Genomic DNA, 25,452 nt, shown 5'->3' on the forward strand with positions numbered 1-25,452 from the left:
ACATCTTTGCCTTTCACGGAAGATCTAGAAACATTCTTTCCGCTTATACTCAAATTTAATTCACACTGTTTGTAAGTATCTCCCCCTTTTTATTGACACCTGGTATATTTCTGCCCATGTGAATTTTGGTGGTTATCAGACTTGATAGTTATGACAGCATGAACGGCAAACTCACTCCCAAAGTTCACGTGACAGTTCGAGAAAGTTCCCCGCCATGTTACTGCTGACATGTCCTACCTACAACTCCTATAATTCTGATCATAATTCTCACCGAAATACTTCAGTGGGCCGGCCGGTGTGGCCGTGCGGTTCTAAGCGCGTCAGTTTGGAACCGCGTGACCGCTACGGTCGCAGGTTCGAATCCTGCCTAGGGCATGGATGTGTGTGATGTCCTTAGGTTAGTTAGGTTTAAGTAGTTCTAAGTTCTAGGGGACTGATGACCTCAGTAGTTAAGTCCCATAGTGCTCAGAGCCATTTTTTTGTCTTCAGCGCAATGAGGTTAAGTGAAATTCACTCAAATAATTATACTTTGAACAGTATCAAAATAGCTGTCTTGAGGCTAGTCACATTCTCTCTGCAACCACATTCTTTCACTTAACACCATTTGAAATGAGTCTACCTTCGCTGGCAGGTTTTTTACGGTCGGCTTTAATTTTGGGGTCATTCTCTGACTTTCTAAATAACCTCAATTCTACCAGTTAATAACCACTATACCTGATCGCTCACAACGCTCGTACTCAAGACCACCTCGTTCTGAAGGCTCGGACTGGACTTCAATTATGAAATGTAATAATTAACGTGGAGATAGTATTACACCAATGTTTTTTTTCCGCCAACTATTTCACTTTTTCGCATGGTCCCGTGAAGCCTGAGCACCTGGGAGTTGCCCTGAAGGCTTCCTCAGGCTCGGCTCCCTCACTTATGCACTAAACTGTATGGCAGGTGCCAAGCCAAACCCTGCTAGTGCAATGGGGCTTCCCTGTCAGTGATGCTAACTCGTTGGAACGAAGATGCATTAGGGTAGAGTCCATCAGTCCAGGACAAGACAGACATCTGTACCCTTACATGTTTTCGCAAGTCGTGCTGTTGTAGCACACTGCCAAGGAGGTTGCTGCACGTGATCAAAGACCAAACACTCCAAAGACTTCTGACAATGTGGAGCTTATTCATATCCTGGTTTTGGCTCACAAACTCGTAACAGTTGTTACGTGGCAGTTTCTTCCAATAATTTTTTTCAAAACTGCAAGCTATTGTAATAAATTTTATTGATTGCGTATCTAATTAGCTCTATCTCTTTTCCGTTTGGTATGGTGAAAGTGTCTTGTGATGTGCTGCAGCCTGGGGCTTTTAGTTGACTGGCAAAAGGCGAGAATCACTACAGGAACTGCACGGGTCATAAAAATGTTTCTTTTGAAAGCCAGAGTGTTGGCGTGGTACATGCTGAGAAGAGTGCTCTGACAGCCAAATTCAGCAAGGGCAACAAGGAATGGTGTCCCTGCCCTCTACAAAGTTTCATTCTGGTCATAGCATAAAGAAACCCTTTTAGGAACGATGAGATCTAAAGGACAAGAGAAAACATGACGCTACTCGTGTGGAACCCAGCTGCTATGCCCAAACTAAGCACGTGATCATTTATAGGCTCATAGCAACTATTTTTGGTAGCAGGGAAGAGTTGTCGTGTGTGTGTGTGTGTGTGTGTGTGTGTGTGTGTGTGTGTGTGTGTGCATGCTGTCTTCTGGCCGTAAATAAATAGAAATCTGTTACATAGTGGGGGTGATTTTCTGCCTTCTTCCCTGTTCCAAGGAAGAAGTGTACTTCAATAGTTTACCATGGAAGAATACATAAATGTAGGGGATCTGTTAGCTTGGGTATTAATTTATCAATGGTTGGAACTGGCAAGGTTTGATGGAATTGGTGGTAAGATTCTGGTGCTGACAGAACAAGCTTAGTTTTGTGGAGGAGAGTAAGAAAACAGTTCTCCTCAGCGTGGCATAGAAAGCACTTTTCCACAGAGCGTAATAGATTACACTTCATTTTAGAGCTGTAGAGTGGAACGTCCCAACTTAGAGCAGAATGCAGGTGGTGGGGATGAACATAGAATTCGCAGCAATTATTGCAGCCATCCTCTGTTGTCGTACATCCAGATTGTTAAGGATGTAATAAGCATTTAATTAGACAACCCACTTTCACTTGTGTGATTTTATTTTCTTTTATTTTCCATGATCGTATGGTGAGTTGTCCGTCACTCACCAGCATCTCAAGAGCGTGCTATATGCTCAACTGACACATCACACAGTGAACGAACTGTTAATCTAAATGGGCGTAATAGAAGTGAGTTTTGCCGTTTCTTGGTAATCCCTGCACGTGTCAGGGAGGAAATCACAAAGCTCTGATGTAAACCTGTCCTGCTGCCTCGACCCGCCGCTGTGTGGTAAAGTGACTGATGACTCCCCTGCGAAGGCTCTTAAGCAACGGCTCAGACGTGCTGGTTCTGACTTCTACTGTGGAGGTATACAGGTCACAGTTCTATGCTGCCATAAGGCAGTTGGATGTTATGGAGATTATGTGGTAATATGGCACTTTGTGTTTCTAGAAAGTCAACATTCTGTTAAACGCTTCAGAGGTTCGTGGGCGTCGTGTCATAAAATGTTGTGAGAGCTGTTAAAATATCAGTGGTATGGAAAACAAGTTGGATGCTTTTTTTAAAAAAAACAAACCATGATGCTCTTCTTTTGGAGTGACTCTCAAACGAACACGATGACGTTTACGTGTTTCACATACAGATACAACACAGCACAGTCCTCCTTTATGTTCAATATTATCAGTGGAGAGAAAAAGAGCACCTGAGAACAGAATTTCATTGAAAATAACTGACAAACAGGATTTTCACGATTATTCATCTTTAGCTTATCCTGTCATATAAAAAGAAACGGAATAAATCAGTTAATTAAAAGCAGTTGAAAAGACACTCTCAATTAATTAATGAAATGTTTCAATGATACGCGTCCGCAGGTCGTGGTCGTGCGGTAGCGTTCTCGCTTCCCGCGCCCGGGTTCCCGGTTTCGATTCCCGGCGGGGTCAGTGATTTTCTCTGCCTCGTGATGACTGGGTGTTGTGTGATGTCCTTAGGTTAGTTAAGTTTAAGTAGTTCTAAGTTCTAGGGGACTGATGACCATAGATGTTAAGTCCCATAGTGCTCAGAGCCAATGATACGCGAGAAATTTAATATATGTGCTTGTAGCCTCCCCCTTCCTAATCGACCTACTGGATTGCGGTATAACTGACCGTGATCACACATACCTAATGAAATTTTATAGTGGGTAAGGCTATCGTTACCGAAGGAAAATAACACCCGTTAGTTGAAGGAAAGTGTACAACAGTCTTCTGAAGGAAGAATCTATTCTAAACTTAATCTAAATACTGACGACAATTTTGAAATGGGCGAAGTACAGTGCATTCGGGGAGCAAGGAAGGTGCCTCCACGTGTGCATTTTACTTAGATGCTACGTAGAAGAAAGTAAAATGCCGGCGCTTCCCGGAAACGTTGCCCAATCGGACAATGGCCAAACTTTCCACCGCAGAAACCAATGCAATCAAAAGCCAAAAACAAAAACAGGTCCTCTTCAGGGCCAACCCTGACGATCGTCAGCCTGAACGTCGAGGTAATCCCCAAGAATAAAGAGGATGTAATATCGCAACTATGCCAATCAGAAAAGTGGGACGTACTGTGCCTGCAGGAAACGCATAGACATGAAACAGCAAACAGACCCAATATCAAAGGAATGCGTTTGGGAGTAGAAGCACCTCTCAGAAGGTATGGGAGCGCAATATTTACCAGACCCGAGATGCTGCTCTCTTCCACGAGTAAGACAACCACCAACAACATTGAAGTATTAGCCATAGAGAGTGGATTATTTACAATATGCTTCGTATATAAACCCCCCGGCCAGAACTTACACATTTGAGCGCCAGAAAGCTTCAACAACCAAAGGACACTCTTCGTTGTGGCCGACTTTAACAGCCACAGCACCACTTTGGGCTACGACGAGACAGACGCCAATGGTCAGCTGCTAGAACATTGGGCTGAGGCAAATAACCTCTCACTTCTCCACGACCCCAAGCTCCCCTGCTCCTTCAACAGCAAAATTTGGAAGCGAGGTTACAATCCCGATACTTGCTTCGTCAGCCGGAGCATCTACGACACCTGCTGCAAAATATATGATGCAATCCCAAAGACACAACATCGACCTATTGGAATCCAAGTCTACTCAACAATCAAAACAACCAAAATACCTTTCCGTAGGAGGTTCAACTTTAAAAAGGCTAGGTGGTCAGAATATTCCCAAGCGCTGGATGAGGACTTAGTCAGTCTGACCCCAACACCAAATAATTATCTTATCTTTGTTGAGACTTTGCGAAAGGTATCTAGACGCTTTATTCCTAGGGGCTGCAGACAACACTATATCCCAGGGCTCTCAAATGCCTCAAAGGACATCCTGGAGAAGTATCAAGTATTGTTCGCGGAAGACCCATTCAGCGACGAAACCATCACCTGCACAGCTTTAATGTCAGCTCTCAGCGAGGCACGGGAGAAGAAGTGGATAGCAACCCTAGAAAGAATGGATATGTCCCACAGTAGCAAAATAGCCAGGAACCTGATTAAGAAACTGGATGGTGACCCAAGGCTAAGCAAGACCCCGGCCAACGTAACTCCAAACCAGGTGGCCAACCAACTCCTTCTAAACGGCAAGTTCAACTCCAAACGTCAGAAAACTAAAATGACACGCCTACTGCCAGCGGAAAACACCAACTTCCAGAAACCATTTACCATGAGAGAGCTGAACAATGGCATAAATACCATGAAGAATGGGAAAGCCGCTGGGTTTGATAATATTTGCGTTGAACAGATTAAAAACTTCGGCATTGGCGCCAGGGACTGGATACTTGGACTTTTTAACGTGTGCCGTGAAACCTTTCAAATCCCGAAACTGTGGAGGAAGTCAAAAGTGATGGCTCTCCTTAAACCCGGGAAGGACCCAGAGCCTCCGAAGAGCTATGGACCCATAACCCTTCTCTGCCACCTGTTTCAGCTCAATGAAAGATTGATCCTCAACAGAATAGGGAAGATCGTTGACTCGAAGCTAATTCCACACCAAGCAGGTTTTAGACCTGGAAAGTCCTGTACCAGTCAAATCGTGGCATTGACGGAATATATCGAGGATGGGTTTGAGAATAAACTAATCATCGGGCTGGCACTAGTCGACCTAAGTTCCGCCTATGATACAGTAGATCACCGGACACTACTGCATAAAACCTACGAGACCCTGAAAGACTACCACCCAGTCAAGATAATCGAATCCCTGCTCCAAAATAGACGTTCTTCGTATTGCTTGAGGGGAAAAAGAGTCAGTGGCACAATCAGAAAAATGGGCTCGCCCAAGGGAGCGTGTTGGCGCCAATCCTATTCATCATATATACAAATGGCCAACCAAGTCCAGACAAAACCAAAACTTTTGTATATGCAGACGACCTGGCAATAACAGTTCAAGGCAGCAGGTTTCAAACCATCGAGGAGAAACTAGAAACCGCCCTTTCTACAATGTCAACCTACTACAAAAAGAATTCTCTAAAACTCAATCCCTCCAAAACTCAAGTGAGTGCATTTCATCTGAACTCGAGGCAGGCAGAGTGCAGGCTCACTGTTACCTGGGATGGGACATTACTAGAACACACAGATACTCCCACCTACCTTGGCGTCGTGCTGGATAGAACATTGACATACAAATATCATTGCGAAAAAACACGCAAAAAAGTAGAAGCACGAAATTCCCTAACAAGAAAGCTGTCCAATAGCAAATGGGGTGCCAAACCTACCGTGGTTAGAACTTCAGCCCAAGCTTTGTGCTTCTAAACTGCCGAATATGCCTGCCCGGTATGGTGCAGATCCGCCCACGCCAAAAAGGTAGATATTAACTTGAATGAAACATGCAGGATAGTGACAGGCTGCATGAAACCAACCCCCATAGAAAACCTTCATAGGACCGCAGGTTTCACAATCCCTGAGTCACGTAGGAAAGCCCATGAACATACCGAGAAGCTAAAACAAACCTTTGATGCCCGTCACTCAATATTTGGCCTAGAGTGTGGCCCCGGCAGACTCAAATCCAGACGCCGTTTCCTAAGTTGCGCCTTAGATGAGCCCCCCATCTACTATCCACTAAGAGAGGACCCACCAAGCGGCGATTGTGGTGATTGAAAAACCTGGAGAATGCTTAGCCGCATCAGAACTGTGGTGGCTCCTGTGAAATCTAATCTGTTCAAATGGGGTTTGTTGGACGAAAATGACGACAAATGCGACTGCGGCACTCGACATGGCATGGAACATCTTCTACAATGCCCTGCCTGCCCCCACAGATGCACCCTCGACGATCTGTGGCTCGCTAAAGAAGAAGCATTGGACATTGCCCAATACTGGGCAGACAAATTGTAGTTTCCGGACACGGAAAAGTAAAGTGTAGTGCAGTCACGAACCGCTCACGGGGAAAAAAGAGTACCACGTAACATTTACTATAATTATCGATGAAAATACAAATAAAACAGCTTGAAAAGGGAATGATTAAATGGTCACCAGCCCGCTAGGACAATGAATGTCCAGAATCTTAAGAAAGGTAATTGCAAAGGAACTCAAGCAAATAATCACTGACGTGGCAACGGAAGGGTGTCACGCTTTTCCACACCACAACGGTTCACGAGAAAATAAATGCCTCAGAAAGCACTGAGCTCGCAGTTACTTATTCTGAAATGCTAAATTTTGAGAGTAAAATTAAATGACGCTACTGGTTAAATAAATGACTTTTAGTAACCTCAGTGCAATGTAATGCAAAATTTGGAAATGGGCAAGCAATTTACTTTTGGTTATTGAAAGAGTGAATTAAGCAAATGAGCAGCTGATTTTACTATTAAGATAACAACAATAAAATACGTACCAAACCAGCAGAAATCACTCCCTAACCTAAATACAGAATAAATGAAATTGCGCACTCTTAGTTTGTGCTGTATGTTTAGTTATTAGTTTTGTCAGTGAAATTTTACGTTACTCTAAATGAATGAAAGTAATACACAAACTAGCAAATTAGTTAGGCTTCTGTTATGGAATACAAGAATGAACAGTTACCGAGGCAGAAAATTTAGACTGAAACTTAACAAGCACACAAAACTGGCAGTAAATAATTAATCAGTTTTCATATTCTTGCGACACTCGGTGATTGCATGGAAAGGAAAAGGGACCCTGCATGGTAATATTGTCTGAGGACAATGACAACACAGGTGCCCTACAAGTTTTAACTACTGCAAGTTATTGCTCAAGTTAGTCATACTTTGTGAAAGAAAGTCAACTGGGTAAAGCCTCTACATTACTATATAGGTCAGTTAACAGTCTTACGATGTTGTATCCGTGCGGACGACGAAGAATTTAGCCGACGACAATGCTGAGCTCTCTTTGTTGCTGCTGTACGAGAACCCCGAGTCGTCTCCAGAGCTACTGATAATTATGGTAGAGACAATAGAATTGCAGCTTCTTCTGCCTGTCCACTCCTAATGTGCTCTGAGTACTCGGGGCTTAACGAATCAGGCGCGACCACACTGGCGCGAGCATTGCTGCACACCGCGTCGGCGGGAGCGCCCAACAAACACTTCCGCCCTCTTTCAGCACTCAAGCTGCTCTGCTTCCTCTCTGCTCCCTACGCGACAGAGACTCTCCATACGCAAAGATAAACAACGGCACAGCTACTGTCATTTCGTCGTTGCTATCGATACATCAAATAAAGTTCCCTTGGCCATTACCCAGCAATTTACAATATTTTCATTATAATTACAATCAATTATATACAGTCAGAAATAAATACACTATTACATCCACTACTTATCAAATATAATTTCTGTAATACAACTTACAGCTGCAGAATCATAAGTGCAGTACAAGTTATCAACGGCTATTAAACGGCAAAAATTTTTTTTTGATGCAGAAGGTATTTTATCTACGTTTTCGGTATTACACGCTTAAGGTACTGTTTTTAAAACTATTTTCCTTCCATTTATACTAAACTCATGTGTTCTCAGTTATTACAATCATCATTTAGCACAAGTCATGCTACCAACTGAGAAGTACCGACTCATCGCTTCTTTGGACCGATTCACAACAAAAGTTGTAAAATTGCTACTACTGTACGAACTATAACTACTAATTTGCAAAGAAATTTTGTCAAAGCCAAAGAGAAACAAAATTCTGTACTTACCACAGTTTGGACCTCTTTGTTTCGAAAGCCGCCAGTTTACTGGGGTGATAAGTGCGGAAGGCGGTTCTCTAACAGTGATGTGGGCTGGGCAACAGAGAAATAAACAGCCATCGTTTTAAGATAAATACGAGAAAAGGTTATTTCAGTTCATCCTGAGGCTAATCAAGACGTTCAGGACCGTAATAAAGACGTACGATAGCACTAGTAGCCCTAAATATTTAATCATTTCAGTGATTGTGTTAGAACTCGGTCAAGTGAGGTGCGTGCCTGGTGATGATGATAACAAAGTACCGTATTGTTCTGTGGTGACAGAAAGAGGGAGCTGTTTTGTACTCAATGTAAATGAAATAAGGAGCAGTCGATATTATTTGCGTCGCTGTGAACAAGCGCTGATTTAATGAATACTGAGGAATACATAGGATAATTGTTACCACTTACGTCGGATATCATCAGGAGAGTCAGAAATTCAAAACTGAAAAACAAAAAAGTAACACAAAGAGGATCTATGCAGCGTGATTTAGCTGCCCATATCATTGTCATTTTATGCAACCTACAACGATATAGCCAGCCGCGGTGGCCGAGCGGTTCTAGGCGCTTCAGTGCGGAACCGCGCGACTGCTACGGTCACAGGGTTCTTTTTTTTTTTTTTTTTTTTTTTTTAGTGTCACTTTGTTGTTGAACAGGCTTATCGGCTTCGCCGATTTTCCGTGTATTGGTGTAGTTGTGTTTAGGTAGTGCTGTGGGGGCACCATTTATTCTCTTTGGGGGTCAGGATTGTGATTTTTGAACTTAAAGGTTCACCAATCCGCCACCCTTGATGGGGTGCTGTGCCTTGCAAGAAGGCTTGGTGTTTGTTTCTTCTTTCTTCTCCTTTTGGTCCTTGGTGTTTGTTGCGGCTGGGTTGCCGCTTTCTTCTTTGTCCATGGTGGTTCGGCGTCTGCTTGCCGCTAGGTTGTCTCCCGCAATACAATGTACTTGGTCTGGTTTTAGGTGATTGGTGTAGTTGTATTTTGCTTTTGACTAGGAGTTGGGGAGTATTTCCTGATTAATCCGTGGGGTCCTCTGTGATGGATCGTGGCACTCTCTGTTTGTGCCAGGTTTTTGGTTTTTGGGTGCCTACATCTGTCAGGTGTCTGCAGGTGTCTCTGATGTTATCTATTTTTTGGAAAATTTTTGTAGTTTGTTTCCTAATCGTTTGATCAAGTGTATCCATCTCCAGCTGTTCATGTAATTGGGTTATTCGAGTCCAGTAGGGTGCTCCTAGGATCCACCTGAGCACTTTGTTCTGCACTACCTGTAGTTCGTATTTCCTTGTTGGGCAAGCCACTGCCCATGATGAGCAGCCATATGTCATTGTGGGCAGCACCGTTGTCTTGTATAGTGTCCGTTTTGTTTCTACTTTCAAGTTCTTGCTCTTGAAGAGAGGGTAAAGGGCCCCGGCTAGGTTCATGGCTTTTGTTTTCTTTTCTTTGATGTGATGATGGTACAACAGTTTACTGTCCAGCGTCACGCCAAGGTACTTGACTTCATTCCTCCAGGGTAATTCCTGGGCGTTGAGTCGTAGATGGTTCTGCAGGGCTGGTCGCTTTCGGGTGAAATAGATGGCGGTTGTTTTTGCGGCGTTTAGATGAAGTTTGTTTGCTCTACACCAGTTTTCCACGCTATTGAGCTGTCGTTATAGTCTGCCGATGGATACATGCTGCCGACGTTCACTGGTGTAGAACGCCGTGTCGTCGGCGAATTGGGCGATGTGGACTCCTGCCTCCAAGGGAATGTCGTTGACGTAGATGTTGAATAGAGTTGGTGAGAGGACAGACCCTTGGGGGATGCCCGCTTTCAGTTGGCGACGAGAGGAACGATTGCCATCCACCTCGACCACCAAGTGCCTCTCGTTCAAGTAACTGTCAAGTAGCTTGGCGTAGACGTCTGGGATAGATGTTTGATGTAGTATCTTCCAGATTAAGTTGTCGTGCCACACCTTATCGAAGGCTTTTTCCCAGTCAAGGAACACGGCTGCGGTAGACTTTTGCAGGTTCATGTTAGCTGCAATGTGTTCAGTGACACGGAGCACTTGGAGTTCTGCTGAGACCTTTTTTTGGAAACCGAATTGCTCGGCTCTTAGTGTGCTGTTGTCCGTCAGAGATGGTTGGAGACGCTGTAGTAAAATCCTCTCGAACAGCTTCCCCATGGTCTGTAGTAAGCTGATAGGTCTATTGTTTGAAGGGATTTCTGGGTCTTTGCCGGTTTTCGGTATAGTGATTAGTTTTGCTGTTTTCCATGAGGATGGAAAATATGACAGTTGCAAACACTTGTTGAAAATCCTGGTCAGGAGCACTATTGGTTTACGTGGAAGATTTTTTAGGTGCATATGTGTTGTTTTGTCGAGACCAGGTGCAGAACCTCCTTTTCTTTTACGTATTTCTCTTCTGACTTCAGTTGGGGTGGTTAGCTGCGGTGTTGTGGTGGGTAGCGTACTTCTCAACGTATCGATGGTTTGTTTAATTCTGTCTTCTAGGTCTTGGTCGTCGCGTGTCTGTACGTCGTGGGATGGGAGGGTGTTTTGCTCTTCAAAGGTGTCAGCGAGTAACTCGGCCTTCGACAAGGCGTCGTAGATTGTGCCCTGGTTACCTATCATGGCCTTTTTGGGTGGTTGGGTGGCTCTTAAGTTCTTTACTACCTTCCACTCGTCGGTGGTTTGAAGGTTGAGTGAGTCTACTTTGTCCGCCCATACTTCCGCACGCCACTCCGTTAACCGTTTATTTAGCTCGCGCATTAGTTTATTTGCAGTAGTACGGTCTCTTGGGTCGCGAGTTTGTTGCCAGCGTCTTTTGGCTTTGTTTTTGATGTGACAGAGATCACGAAGGAGTGGTGGGAGTTCGAACTCATTTCTAGGTTGGTTTGTAATGGTTGTTGACTGGCGTGAAACTGTTTGGATCTGTGTGGTGAGTGATTCGATCGCTGAGTCGATCTCGTCCGTTGTTCTGAGCTGGGTATCTGGTCGGATGGTCGCAGTTAGGGAAGTTCGGTATAAGTCCCAGTCAGTTTTGGATGTTTGGTGCTGTGGTGGCGGAGGTGGCGTGAGTCTGTGGAAGTTAACCAACACAGGCTTGTGGTCAGAGGATAGGTCGTCTCGGACATCCAAGTGGATGTTGTCTGCTATACCCTGGGTCACAACGATGTCCAAGACGTCAGGCCTCTGTTGTGGCAGTAGCGGGATGTGGGTGGGGTCGTCGGGGCCCGAGACTGTTATCTGAAGTGCTTCTTCTAAGTTTAGCAATTGGTTGCCCTTGGGGTTTGCCACTCGGGAGTTCCAGAAGGGATGTTTTGCTTTTAAGTCCCCCCCGAGTAGCACCCTTGGATGGAGGTCAAATATCTGTCGTAGCTCGTGTTCTCGAAGTTCTCTGTTCGGGGCAAGGTATGCCGCCCCAATCAGCAGTACTCCTATGGCTGTATTTATTTTTAATAGGGTAGCTTCTATTTCTTCCAATGCAGGGGTTTCTATTGTGTCATGTGTGATGTTGTTCTTGATGAAGATCGCCGTGCCACCGCCTCTCTGGTGTTGTCTGTCGGTTCTGTATGTGGCCATGTTTCTTAAGCGGAAGATGTCAGGTGGACGTAGGTGGGTTTCAGTTACGAGCATTATATCGATGTCGTTTTCTGTGATGAAGGCTTGTATTTCAGTCTTTTTGCTTTTTATGCCATTTGCGTTCCAGAGACATAGTGTCATGTTCCGTTTTGGTGTTCTACGGCTCGCCATCTCTACTCCATGATGGTGAATACTGCCTCCATCAGTATTAGCGCTTTGGTGGCCTTGTCATTTGTTTTTCGGAGTTTTTGGGCGGTGAGTTTGACTGTGTTCAGCAGTCGCTGCTTGTCAAAGAGTTTGAGGGTGTTCAGAATCTCACCTATGTCTGCTCCCAGTTCAGTTTGAAAGGGAGTTGGGCCTGATTCTTTGCTTTGTGGTGGTGCTGGTTGTTCGGTTTGTGGAGTTGGCTGATTAGGTACTGTTGAGGTTTCCGCTGGGTAGCTTTCCTGGATGTGGGTAGCTTCTAGTTGTGTTGGCTCAGTTGTTGTAGGCACTCGCTCAGCTTCAGTAGAAGTTGGGTTGTGCCCTGGCTCCCTTGGCTTCGGGACTGGTATTTGATCACCAGGCTTGGGGGCAGGCGGTGGTTCCAGGGGTCCTTGGATTGGCGTCCTGGAATCATCCCCGCCCCTTACCTGGTGTACTGGTGTCATTTGCTTCCGTGAGACTGCTCTTGCATATGTGCTGGCAGTTTCTTTATCGAGTTGTTGCTGAGTCCTACTGCTTCCTGGTTGTGGTGTTTGGGTGGTGATTTGCCTGGCCTCTTGGGTTCCTGTGGTTACAGGTGCTTCTTGGCGCTGCACTGCATTTTGGTGTTGGCCAGCCCGCTTTGGTGGGCGTGCGTGTTGTTCGGTTCGTGCAGTTGGTAGGAAGGGTTTCAACTTGCTTTGATAGACTTCGCAGCCTTTGTAGTTTGCAGGGTGCGCTCCATTGGAATTGGCGCACACCGGACTGTCTGATCGCGGCTTAGTACAATCTTTCGCCTCGTGTAGGCCCGCACAAATTAAGCACCTGGCGGGAAGAGTACAGTAGTTCGCCGTGTGGTCGAACCTTTGACAGCGCCGGTACTGTCTTGGTCCAATTCTGGCCTTGTATGATTCGATACGAATCTTCATTCCCAGGAGGAAGCGCTCGTCATACAGACGGTCGGCTTCGGGTCCGGGTGGTGAGTTAATTTGATAAGTTCCTTCGTGAATCGGTTCCCTCGTTACATGATTCCTTTTCTTGTACTCAAACACTGATACTATTTCATGGCCTCTTTCCTCAAGTGCAGTTTTGACGTCATCCTCCGGCGTCCGCGGGGGGAGGCCCTTCATCATCAATCTCCTCTGCCTGTCCGCGGCCATCTGGTGTGTAAAATGAGGAATATTTTCCTCCCTGAGGAATTTTTCCGCAGCGCGGAAATCTTCGACAGAGTCAAAGTGATACTTAGTGTTGTCCCCGCGGAATATTGCTTTTAGGGGGCCTTTTAGCTTTGTTTTCAAAGTCTTGTTTAGTTTGATGTAATCACATGGCTGGTGGACAATGATCGGTGGTATCGTGGGGAATCGTGTGTGTTGGTTACGGCTTTCACTATCGTGTGGTACTTCCTCTTGTGGTGCGGTTTTTAGTGACCCGTTTCCCTCCTTGGGCTCGTTTTGTGTGGCCAGTGCGCCAGGGAGCTCTTCTATTAGGTCAAGGACCTGGTATAAGTTTTCAGTCTCGAAGGTCAAGCGCTCTGGAACTGGTTCCGGAGAGGATCTGAGTGATCGCCTACGCCTAGGTGATCTGGCATTTTGCCAGTCTCCTTCGGCCCTTTCCCGTGATGGATCGTTACAGCTTGGAGATGGTGCTTCTGTGGTGTTGTCAGGTGGTTTCTGAGTGGTTTGGTTGCTCCTCGTTTCTTCCATTTCACGGGGTGGCATGTATTTAGGCATTACAGTTAGATGGTTGGTAGACCCTAACAGTGGAGATGGACACACCTGATCGCGAGAATCTTCACTAACCCTAATTTCTGGCCTGGCCTGGCAGAACGCGGGCTGACCCCGCCGCAGCAGGGGGCCCTGGCTCTACAGCGTACCCTAACTCTAACCAGCCCTAAATTCCAGATGTCCGGAATTGCTAGACGCTATCCCTACTTGCGAGAGACAAACCTAGCGACAATTTGCTTCTCCTTGAAGGCGGCGCACAGGGCGCGGCACCGAAGGCGGCGGTGGTGGACGGCTGCCGGCGAAGCAGCAGCGGTACCTCCCCGCCAGACGGCAGCGACAGCGGGCGCAGCAGCGACGGCGGCAAGTCTGCTTCGAATCCTTTAAATACACGCGCTGCCAGTTACGCCGCCCTGTTTCCGGCAGCCGCACCGCGGCACGAGGTCGCTGACACGAACGATTACGCCGGGGCCAATGAGAGGCAAGCATCCCCTCTCCGGAGCTCCAGTGGAGGGTGCACTTAAGTTCGAACATCCATGCCATGACCCCACTTTGTGTGTTTGCCAGTGGAATAACATTTACACTGTCTCCTAGTGGCCAGGGTTCGGCATCGTAGTCAACAGTGGCAGATTAAATCTTTTGTATTCGCGTGTATTTCTACATTCAAATCTAACGTTAGCAAGTGACGCTACAACTACAGCAACAAAGCTATGTATTATTTGTACTATTTGATATTCGACGCAGAGTAAACTTATATCTGAATTCTCTGCTCATGAAAGGAATCTGTTCCTCGCTCCTGTATCCAATAAGAGCGTAAAAAAGTCATTAGCTGACAACGAAACTACTGTGCTAGTAAGGGTCATGTCAGCCCGCCCAGTTGGCCGTACAGCCTAACGCACGGCTTTCTGGGTAGAAAGGAGCGCCTGGTGCCCGGCACGAATCCGCCCGGAGGATTTGTGTCGAGGTCCGGTGAACCGGCCAGTCTGAATGGTTTTTAGGCGGTTTTCCATCAGCCTCAGCGAATACGGGCTGGTTCCCCTTATTCCGCCTCAGTTACACTATGTCGGCGATTGCTGCGCAAACAAGTTCTCCACGTACGCGTACACCACCATTACTCTACCACGCTAGGGGTTACACTCGTCTGGTGTGCGACGTTCACCGGGGGCCGAAAGGCACAATAACCCTGGGTTTGGTGTGGGGTACGGAGGGGTGAAGCGGACAGCGGTAGTCGTCATGGGGTTGTGGATCACTGCGGCTGCTGCGCAGACGGAGCCTCTCTGTCGTTTCTAGGCCCCGGTTAACATACAATACAAGGGTCAAGTTTATATCGAATTGTCAACGTAATTAGTTTTAGCATAATATTTAGTAGTTTTTCTTTCATTACCCTCACTTGCACATTTAAATTAATAATATTAACGAAAGGGCAGACTATGTTGGCAGCGTAATAGCTCAATCATTAGAGACCAAAAAAAGGTCGAATACGGGGACAGTTCTTGTAGTCGGAAATTTTTGTACAGTGGTAGGAAGGAGTGCCACGGACAACGTACTATAAATCCTGACTGGTGAGGGATGAGTGTGGGGTGGAGGTATGTTCAAAAATGGTTCAAATGGCTCTGAGCACTAAGGGACTTAACTCCTGTGGTCATCAGTCTCCCAGAACTTAGAACTAATTAAACCTAACTAACCTAAGGACATCACACACATCCATGTCCGACGCAGGATTCGAACCTGCGACAGTAGCGGTCGCGCGGTTCCAGACTGTAGCGCCTAGAACCGCTCGGCCACTCCGGCCGGCTGGAGGTATGTCTTAAGATCGCTGTTGTACGTTTTTGTTGAACAGCTCGAAAACCATGGCTTCCATCGAAAACGTATCTCAGTGCAAAATTTAACTACATTAAATATCCTACAAAAAGGTAGAGCTCATTTTTTTATAACACTAATAGTCATCGCGTAGCAAGCGAGAGGATCTTGCCCTTGATTTGTGATGGCCAGAGACAACATTGTGGGTTGTATACAACAACACTGATGGTAGCAGCTGAATCTCCCTGTATGATAAAAATTACTCTTGACAGTCCTAGTGGAGGTTCCCAGATCATTAGATTCGAAAAACCTAAAAAATTTGCTTGTTAATGTAATATGTCTAAAACACCGTCGATTCGGTTATAGCACAGCATTGTTCATCTCTAGCGCAGATAGAACCGAAAACAAGCAGTGGAAGAACTAGAAGGACTCGGTACAATAAGTATGAAATGAAAACTGAATGTCAATTACAAATTGAGGGGTAGGCTTAAAGTTTTCATTATAATCTCGAAGAATTTTATTTACGTAAATAATTTCTTCGCGGTAGTAACTGGAATTAATGATTAACCCTCGTTAGTCTAAAATAATGCCTAACCAACATATCGAAGTGAATGTAGTATAAATTCATAATGAAGGTATAAAATCAGTTGGGGCAACTTTGTATCTCGGGAAGTTGACGACGATGATTAGACAGACTGCAAAAGAACAAAGAAGAAGAGTGAAAGTGGAATGGAGTGGTTTAGGTAGACTCGACAGAGTTTTGGAAAGACTGCTTCCTATGCTTCGGTAGAGGCAAGCATACAGTCAGTGTATACTAGCATTTCTGACGTAACGAGGTACGGAACTTTAATGCGAAAACTGTTGGAAGCTTGTGTGTTGCTCAGAATGCAATAAAGTGATCCATGTTTCAAATTACACGGCCTGACTAAAAACCGAAGCACCCAGAAGACATTGTCGGATGTCAGTGTAACTTCGAACACTCATGACTTATCGGCGGATAATTAAATGTACAGAGCTGCAATTCTCCGTGACTCACAGACGACCGCCAGACTCCATTGCTGTTATTAGTTTTTCGTGTTGTTACCACACCTGGTAGGGTACATAAGGGAAGTGCACAGAGTCGGGTGTACAGTGATTACAATGAAGGACACAGAAACGTCACGTGTTCGTGTGAGGCAGCGTTGCCTGCACTTGACAGAGTTTTGAGGTGACCTCACTGTGGATCTCTATTCAACCAGCTGGTAGAATCGTGCAATATCCAAATTTGTGCGACATTCGGATGCCCGACGTAGGATCATATGGGACTGAGACGGCAGGCATAGCCATCGTCATGTTTGTGATCGATCACTTGTAACCACCATAAGTGAGCACCGCCATAATGTGCACCAAGCACGTGGTAACAACTTGACATCTGTGCCTTCTCAACGAGGACAAGTAACGGATTCCTTGCAACACTCTTTATGGACCGCACCACTGGTCAGAGAACAACAGCAGCTGGACTAGAAAATTTCCATCCCATGTATACACGCTGCTTTTAACACCACAAAACAATCGGCTGTGTTTGGAGTGGTTCATGATATGGAAGCATTGACAGCTGATAATACTTTTAGGAACCTTCCTTCAAGTACGAGATACATTCGTTTTTTCAATAAGAGAAAACACGAAACAGGAAATAACAGTAACTGAAATGTCTTACTACATGAACTTTCTCTATTGAAGAGTGAGTCACTAACTATTGCCACCTAGAATAACTCCGAAGGTATGATAGTAGCTGAAACGTTTGTGGGACAAATGTTGCATGGGACAACGGGGGCCATAATATGACGTTGGTTTCATACCTCTGACGCGATCCCACCTAGCAACAAAAAAATCAATGTCATATCATGCCCCCTTGTCCCATGCAACATTGGTCCCACGAACTTTTCAGCTATTATCATACTTTCGGAGCTATTCTAGGTGGCAGTAGTTAGTGACTCACCCTGTATATTCACCTGGATGTCAATTAAATATGTAGGTCTTGCATAAGCGGCTGTAAAAGCTATTAACTACATTCTTATTACTGCTGCTATCTCGGTGGATTCATGATCAGCCCTTTCCTCTCTGATATAGTACGCTGGTATTATTGTGGTACAATGATTTGAAAGATGTGGTGACGAATTCCTGAAAATACCCTAGGCAGACATCAGGTGAACATCAGCTCTGTCAAACACTTCTGAAATTCTGTTACTTTTTATCAAGTCTACTCTGTAGGGATTGTATGTGAAAAGACTACGTGTGCCTGCCTTTTAATCACAGATGTACGGCAAAATTGCAAAAAAAAAAAATCCAGTTTTTTGCATAATTTATTATACTGAATCTTTAAGAACAACATCGCCAAGTTTTATAAACGAATTCTGGCTAGAAATATGTTTTAAGAAAGTTTCTTTGGGTGTATGCGCCTGCCATGCCCCTTCTTTCTGTGCTACATATGATCCACATCTTCCCTACGCTAGAAATTTTTTGTGCGTTAATTTTCCGTTCACACAATCGAAACGAGCTGCGGATGTCTAGAAGGCTGTGAGAAAGATCATCTTTGCTCTTTTCTTTGTCTACAACGTGGTTTTCTTTAATAGTACGTGCTATAAACTTCTTTCAGTTTTTAGTTTTGCAAATGTCAACCTGTTTTGCCCGATATAGGTTATAACAACGGACGCATATTCAAAAAAGAGAGGAAGTGTCGAATTTGACATGTAAAGGGTAGCGGAAATTTAAATAAGTGTTGCAGATGCTACTCCTAAGCATGAAGAACAATTTTCGACAAAGTCACTGAGCTCATCAAAGAAGAAAATTAGTGAAGGAATTGATGATGCTGTGTACAGTGCCAAAGACAAGTTTTCCAGTGTATTTAGGTTAAATGACAGAAATATTTCCCCTATGTTTAATGTTTCATGTGCATGTGGTAATTTTGGGTCATAGACTGTATGATGACAATGTCCTTCATTGTCATGAAGATAGCTAAATGTGATGCCTATCTAGTGTAAATAGTTAGGATTAAGTGCCTGCAGAGATGAGGCTTCCATCTAGCTGCATTCACCCTGAACATACTGAGGAGCATCGATGAAGTGCGTCTGGACAAATCTCAGGCAGCAGAAGAGAAAAACGCAAAAGCGGGCTGGGCAACAGAGACAGAGGAAGATTTACTCCAGGAAGACGACGAAGAGAATAAAGATTATGGATATGGACGGCATTAATCACTAGTGGTACAGCAATATTGTCAAAAATTGAAATAGAACTTTAAATGCGAATTGCCATTAACTTCCTTTTTTGAGATATACAACTACATCTACATCCATACTCCGCAAGCCACCTGACTGTGTGTGGCGGAGGGTACCTTGAGTACCTCTATCGGTTCTCCCTTCTATTCCAGTCTCGTATTGTTCGTGGAAAGAAGGATTGTCGGTATGCCTCTGTTTGGGCCCAAATCTCTCTGATTTTATCCTCATGGTCTCTTCGCGAGATATACGTAGGAGGGAGCAATATACTGCTTGACTCTTCGGTGAAGGTATGTTCTCGAAACTTTAACAAAGGCCCGTACCGAGCTACTGAGCGTCTCTCCTGCAGAGTCTTCCACTGGAGTTTATCTATCATCTCCTTAACGCTTTCGCGATTACTAAATGATCCTGTAACGAAGCGCGCTGCTCTCCGTTGGATATTCTCTATCTCTTCTGTCAACCCTATCTGGATCCCACACTGCTGAGCAATATTTTAATTGTTTCTCTATCCCTCTGTCGTCTATTTCGATATCTACCATTTTGTCATCTGTGCGACAATCTAGAGAAGGAAATACAGTGCAGTCTTCCTCTGTGAAACAGCTTTGGAAAAAGGCATTTAGTATTTCGGCCTTTAGTCTGTCATCCTCTGCTTCAGTACCATTTTTGGTCCCAGAGTGTCTGGACATTTTGTTTTGATCCACCTACCGTTTTGACATAAGACCAAAATTTCTTAGGATTTTCTGCCAAGTCAGTACCAAGAACTTTACTTTCGTATTCACTGAACGCCTCCCGCATAGCCCTCCTCACACTACATTTCGCTTTGCGTAATTTTTGTTTGTCTGCAAGGCTTTGGCTATGTCTATCTTTGCTGTGAAGTTCCCTTAGCTTCCGCAGCAGTTTTCTAACTCGATTGTTGTACCACGGTGGCTCTTTTCCATCTCTTACGATCTTGCTTGGTACATACTCATCTAATGTATATTGTACGATGGTTTTGAACTTTGTCCACTGATCCTCAACACTACCTGTACTTGAGACAACACTTTTGTGTTGAGCCGTCAGGTACTCTGAAATCTGCTTTTTGTCACTTTTGCTAAACAGAAAAATCTTCCTGCCTTTTTTAATATTTCTATTTATGGCTGAAATCATCGATGCAGTAACCGCTTTATGATCGCTGATTCCCTGATCTGTGTTAACTGTTTCAAATAGTTCGGGTCTGTTTGTCACCAGTAGGTCTAATATGTTATCGCCACGAGTCGGTTCTCTGTTTAACTGCTCAAGGTAGTTTTCAGATAAAGTACTTAAAAAAATTTCACTGAATTCTATGTCCCAGCCACGCGTTATGAACGTTTGAGTCTCCCAGTCTATATCCGGCAAATTAAAATCTCCACCCAGGACTATAACATGGTGGGGAAATCTACTCGAAATATTTTCCAAATTATCCTTCAGGTGCTCAGCCACAACAGCTGCTGAGCCAGGGGGCCTATAGAGACATCCGATTACCATGTCTGAGCCTGCTTTAACTGTGACCTTCACCCAAATTATTTCACATTTCTTATCTCCGTCGATTTCCTTCGATACTATTGCACTTCTTATCGCTATAAACACGCGTCCCCCTTCACTGTCCAGCCTGTCTCTGCGGTATACATTCCAATCTGAGTTTAGGATTTCTTTACTGTTTACGTCTGGTTTCAGCCAACTTTCTGTCCCTAGTACTATGTGGGCATTGTGACCGTTTATTAATGAGAGCAGTTCTGGAACCTTTCTATAGACGCTCCTGCAGTTTACTGTTAGCACATTAATATTGTTATTCCCTGTTGCATTTTGCCTACTCCTACCTTGGCGCGTCTCAGGAGGCATCTTGTCGGGCCTAGGGAGGGAATTCTCTAACCTAAAAAACCCACATGTGCACTCCACACGTACTCCGCTACCCTTGTAGCCGCTTCCTGCGTGTAGTGCACACCTGACCTTTTCAGGGGGACACTACATTTCTCCACCCGATAGCGGAGGTCGAGAAATTTGCACCCCAGATCTCCGCAGAATCGTCTGTACCTCTTCTCAGGAACTATAAAAGCTGACATGCTGAGATTTGGCAAAGTTCTTAAGAATTACTTACTGAATAATTCTGTGCAGCACTTTTCCTTTAACTTTTCTCTGAGGAAAGTTCTCGTTTAAAATTTGAGAAAAATAGTGCAGTCCTGGGTAACACAAACTGAAAAATTAATTTCAAAGCAAGTATGATCTTATACAAAAATCTATTCCACATATTTTAATAGCCTTTGATGCAGATGGATGTAAACTGTGAGGTTCCTGTTTTATTTGCGACAAAAGGTACATTATACACTCCTGGAAATTGAAATAAGAACACCGTGAATTCATTGTCCCAGGAAGGGGAAACTTAATTGACACATTCCTGGGGTCAGATACATCACATGATCACACTGACAGACCCACAGGCACATAGACACAGGCAACAGAGCATGCACAATGTCGGCACTAGTACAGTGTATAACCACCTTTCGCAGCAATGCAGGCTGCTATTCTCCCATGGAGACGATCGTAGAGATGCTGGATGTAGTCCTGTGGAACGGCTTGCCATGCCATTTCCACCTGGCGCCTCAGTTGGACCAGCGTTCGTGCTGGACGTGCAGACTGCGTGAGACGACGCTTCATCCAGTCCCAAACATGCTCAATGGGGGACAGATCCGGAGATCTTGCTGGCCAGGGTAGTTGACTTACACCTTCTAGAGCACGTTGGGTGGCACGGGATACATGCGGACGTGCATTGTCCTGTTGGAACAGCAAGTTCCCTTGCCGGTCTAGGAATGGTAGAACGATGGGTTCGATGACGGTTTTGATGTACCGTGTACTATTCAGTGTCCCCTCGACGATCACCAGTGGTGTACGGCCAGTGTAGGAGATCGCTCCCCACACCATGATGCCGGGTGTTGGCCCTGTGTGCCTCGGTCGTATGCAGTCCTGACTGTGGCGCTCACCTGCACGGCGCCAAACACGCATACGACCATCATTGGCACCAAGGCAGAAGCGACTCTCATCGCTGAAGACGACACGTCTCCATTCGCCCCTCCATTCACGCCTGTCGCGACACCACTGGAGGCGGGCTGCACGATGTTGGGGCGTGAGCGGAAGACGGCCTAACGGTGTGCGGGACCGTAGCCCAGCTTCATGGAGACGGTTGCGAATGGTCCTCGCCGATACCCCAGGAGCAACAGTGTCCCTAATTTGCTGGGAAGTGGCGGTGCGGTCCCCTACGGCACTGCGTAGGATCCTACGGTCTTGGCGTGCATCCGTGCGTCGCTGCGGTCCGGTCCCAGGTCGACGGGCACGTGCACCTTCCGCCGACCACTGGCGACAACATCGATGTACTGTGGAGACCTCACGCCCCACGTGTTGAGCAATTCGGCGGTACGTCCACCCGGCCTCCCGCATGCCCACTATACGCCCTCGCTCAAAGTCCGTCAACTGCACATACGGTTCACGTCCACGCTGTCGAGGCATGCTACCAGTGTTAAAGACTGCGATGGAGCTCCGTATGCCACGGCAAACTGGCTGACACTGACGGCGGCGGTGCACAAATGCTGCGCAGCTAGCGCCATTCGACGGCCAACACCGCGGTTCCTGGTGTGTCCGCTGTGCCGTGCGTGTGATCATTGCTTGTACAGCCCTCTCGCAGTGTCCGGAGCAAGTATGGTGGGTCTGACACACCGGTGTCAATGTGTTCTTTTTTCCATTTCCAGGAGTGTAGAAACAATGGTAATTAAAAATTCAAATCATTATAAAATGTACTTCGGTGGCATTTTCAAACAAAATTTGCACAGAATATCAGGCTTTATGTTGTTCATAATAATCTGAAGTTTTACTAATTTAGATTTATTTTGTGCATAATAAACTGAAGTTTGACTATTTAGCTAATATTTTTGGAGGTATATATGTGTAAGAACAACACATTTTGCCCTCCCTCTGTACTTAACCTATCCAAGTAAAACCGACTGATCAACTTGTAGCTTCGCCTTCTTGCAGGACCCTTTCATTCCATCGAAACCGTCAGCACAGCAAATAATCTACAATAAAAAAAATTATTCAGTCTCAGAAACAGTCTTGGGGATTTCTCGCTGTATTCAATTTCCTGGTAGCACTAGAGTATCGCATAATTTACATCAATGGAATGTCCAGGAAATATGTAAACTGTGACACCATTTTCCACCATTGTGCTTTCGAGTAAACGTAAATTCAAAAACGGTTACTAAATTAAGCGATATTGTGTACAAAAAGTAGAATAATACCCGAGAAAATGGTCCATCTTATTGTCACTGCTTGAAGAAAATAGTCATAAAATGACTCTCGTAATTATCTTCCAAGAACTGTAAATGATCTTATGTTAAGAGTAGCAAAATGCTGCTGCATGACAGCGTGGGAGCGGCAGGAAAGAAATTTTTACGACAAAATTACTGAAACTTTCTGAAAGAGACTCAACACTGTTTAATAAAGAAGGATCCAACGTAAGCAGACCATAGAGTTGCAAGTAATATAGTGGTGGGCATTCTCCTTAAAATCGTCAGAATATTGCGGGTCTGAATCTGCATGTAATTTTTAAAGCCTCTTTTTAGAATCTTAACCGCTCTTTACTGGGAATTTTTTTGTTCCAGTAGTTCCCTTCTTTTATAATTCTGGTTCCGAGAAATACTTCCAAGAGCAGAAGAAATATCCCGCTTTTAATATACTTCAAACTGCCGAGAGTTAAAACCAGACGTCGAGGAATGTTCTTTAGCACATACGGCTAAAGGAGCAATCTCAGCACGTTTTCTGAGGCTCATTCAAGATGCTGATGTAATTAAAGCCGCTACAAAATGAAACTGTAACGGCTTCCGTTTCAATATTCTCTGCTTTCTCTTAAACGGGGCCGGCCGCGGTGGTCTAGCGATTCTAGGCGCTCAGTCTGGAACCGCGTGACTGCTACGGTCACAGGTTCGAATCCTGCCTCGGGCATGGATGTGTGTGATGTCCTTAGGTTAGTTAGGTTTAAGTAGTTCTAAGTTCTAGGGGACTGATGACCACAGATGTTAAGTCCCATAGTGCTCAGAGCCATTTGAACCATTTTTTTCTTAAACGGGCTGCCAATTTGATTTCATTGTATTTGGTAAAAACAAATTCCTCCACTTTTAATCACATTATAAACCTGAAAACGGAGCAACCCTTTTATCTCTTATATTAAAAGGCATACAATCTTCTGTGGATGAGTATTTTATCGTAATTGCAAGTATTTATTTAGATGCAATGAAAGAATTTGCTTCATAGTTCAATGGAACTAAAACAGGGAAGTTTTGAACAAGGCTGGGAGGATTTCTGGGATGATACGGATGATAAAAATACACTGCTGGGAAAAAGTAGTACACCTTTTAGAGGTTTACAATTGTCTCAAAATTTATTGTTGCAACAGTGCATATGGGGTATATGATTACATTTACATATCAGTAGCACAAGCGGTTCAAAGGAACAAAGTATCGGATAACGCCGATTTGTTTAGCATGTATTAGTATGTGATGTAAACTCCACGAGCGGCAGTGCAGGCGTTGAATCCGGCGTCCAGTCGATCGTACAGATGGCGAATACTGTCGTGGGTTGCGTTATTCCGTGCCTGCTCGACCTGTTCACGTAGTTCAGTAAGAGTTGTTGGTTGACGAGTCGTACCAGACATTTCTCGTCCCATCATATATCACACGTGGTCAGTTGGAGAGAATTCCGAAGATCGTACTGGCCAGGAAAGTTTCTGCACGTCTTACAGAGCAAGTTGTGTTTCACCGGCGAGCATTATCCTGTTGGAACAACACATCACCATCCTGCTGCAAGAACGGCAAAAGGACGGGTATAACAACATTCTGCACGTACCGAGAGTTAGTTAGCGTCCCCTCCTAAACACCAACGGTGAACGAGAGTTGTAGCTTATCGCACCACACATCCTACGGCCTGGGGTGGGCCGAGTGTATCTCCGACGAATGCACTCTCCGAGACTGCGCTCACCAGGTGTACGTCATACTCGCAAACGACCTTCACTTGCGTGCTGGCAGAATCTGCTTTCTTCGATGAGAACCACGGCATACCATTCCAGCTTCCAAGTGATCCTCTGGCGACACCAGTCGAGCCTTGCCGTTCATGGTGTGGCGTGAGTGGAGGACGTACAAAGATGTGCGTGCCCTTAGTCCCACTGCTAATAAACGGTTCGCAGTGATTCATATTGCTATGTCTGGGGTCGCAAATCTTATCTGTGCTGTAATAGCTGTGTAATCTACCACTACTGCCCTTGCCCTTGCAGTATGACGATACTGGCGGGCGTCTGTGCTGCGTGGACTGCAGAAACTCGTCTACGGGCGTGAGAATGTTCACGTGATCACTTGTAAGGTGTCAGGCAAATCCAACACCTTCCATGAAAACCCTGACATGATAAGCAAATCCAGTAGTATCTCACACAGCTCCGAATAAATCGTGACATTAAATTAACCAAAGTAATACGAGTAACGAGTGAGCAAATGGAATACCACAGACTAACACAAGAACGCCTAAATGCATGTCATACCTTCCCACCGTGAGACAGACGCAGTTCC

The sequence above is a fragment of the Schistocerca serialis genome, chromosome 4 (genome assembly GCF_023864345.2).
Source record: "Schistocerca serialis cubense isolate TAMUIC-IGC-003099 chromosome 4, iqSchSeri2.2, whole genome shotgun sequence".
Classification (NCBI taxonomy): domain Eukaryota; kingdom Metazoa; phylum Arthropoda; class Insecta; order Orthoptera; family Acrididae; genus Schistocerca; species Schistocerca serialis.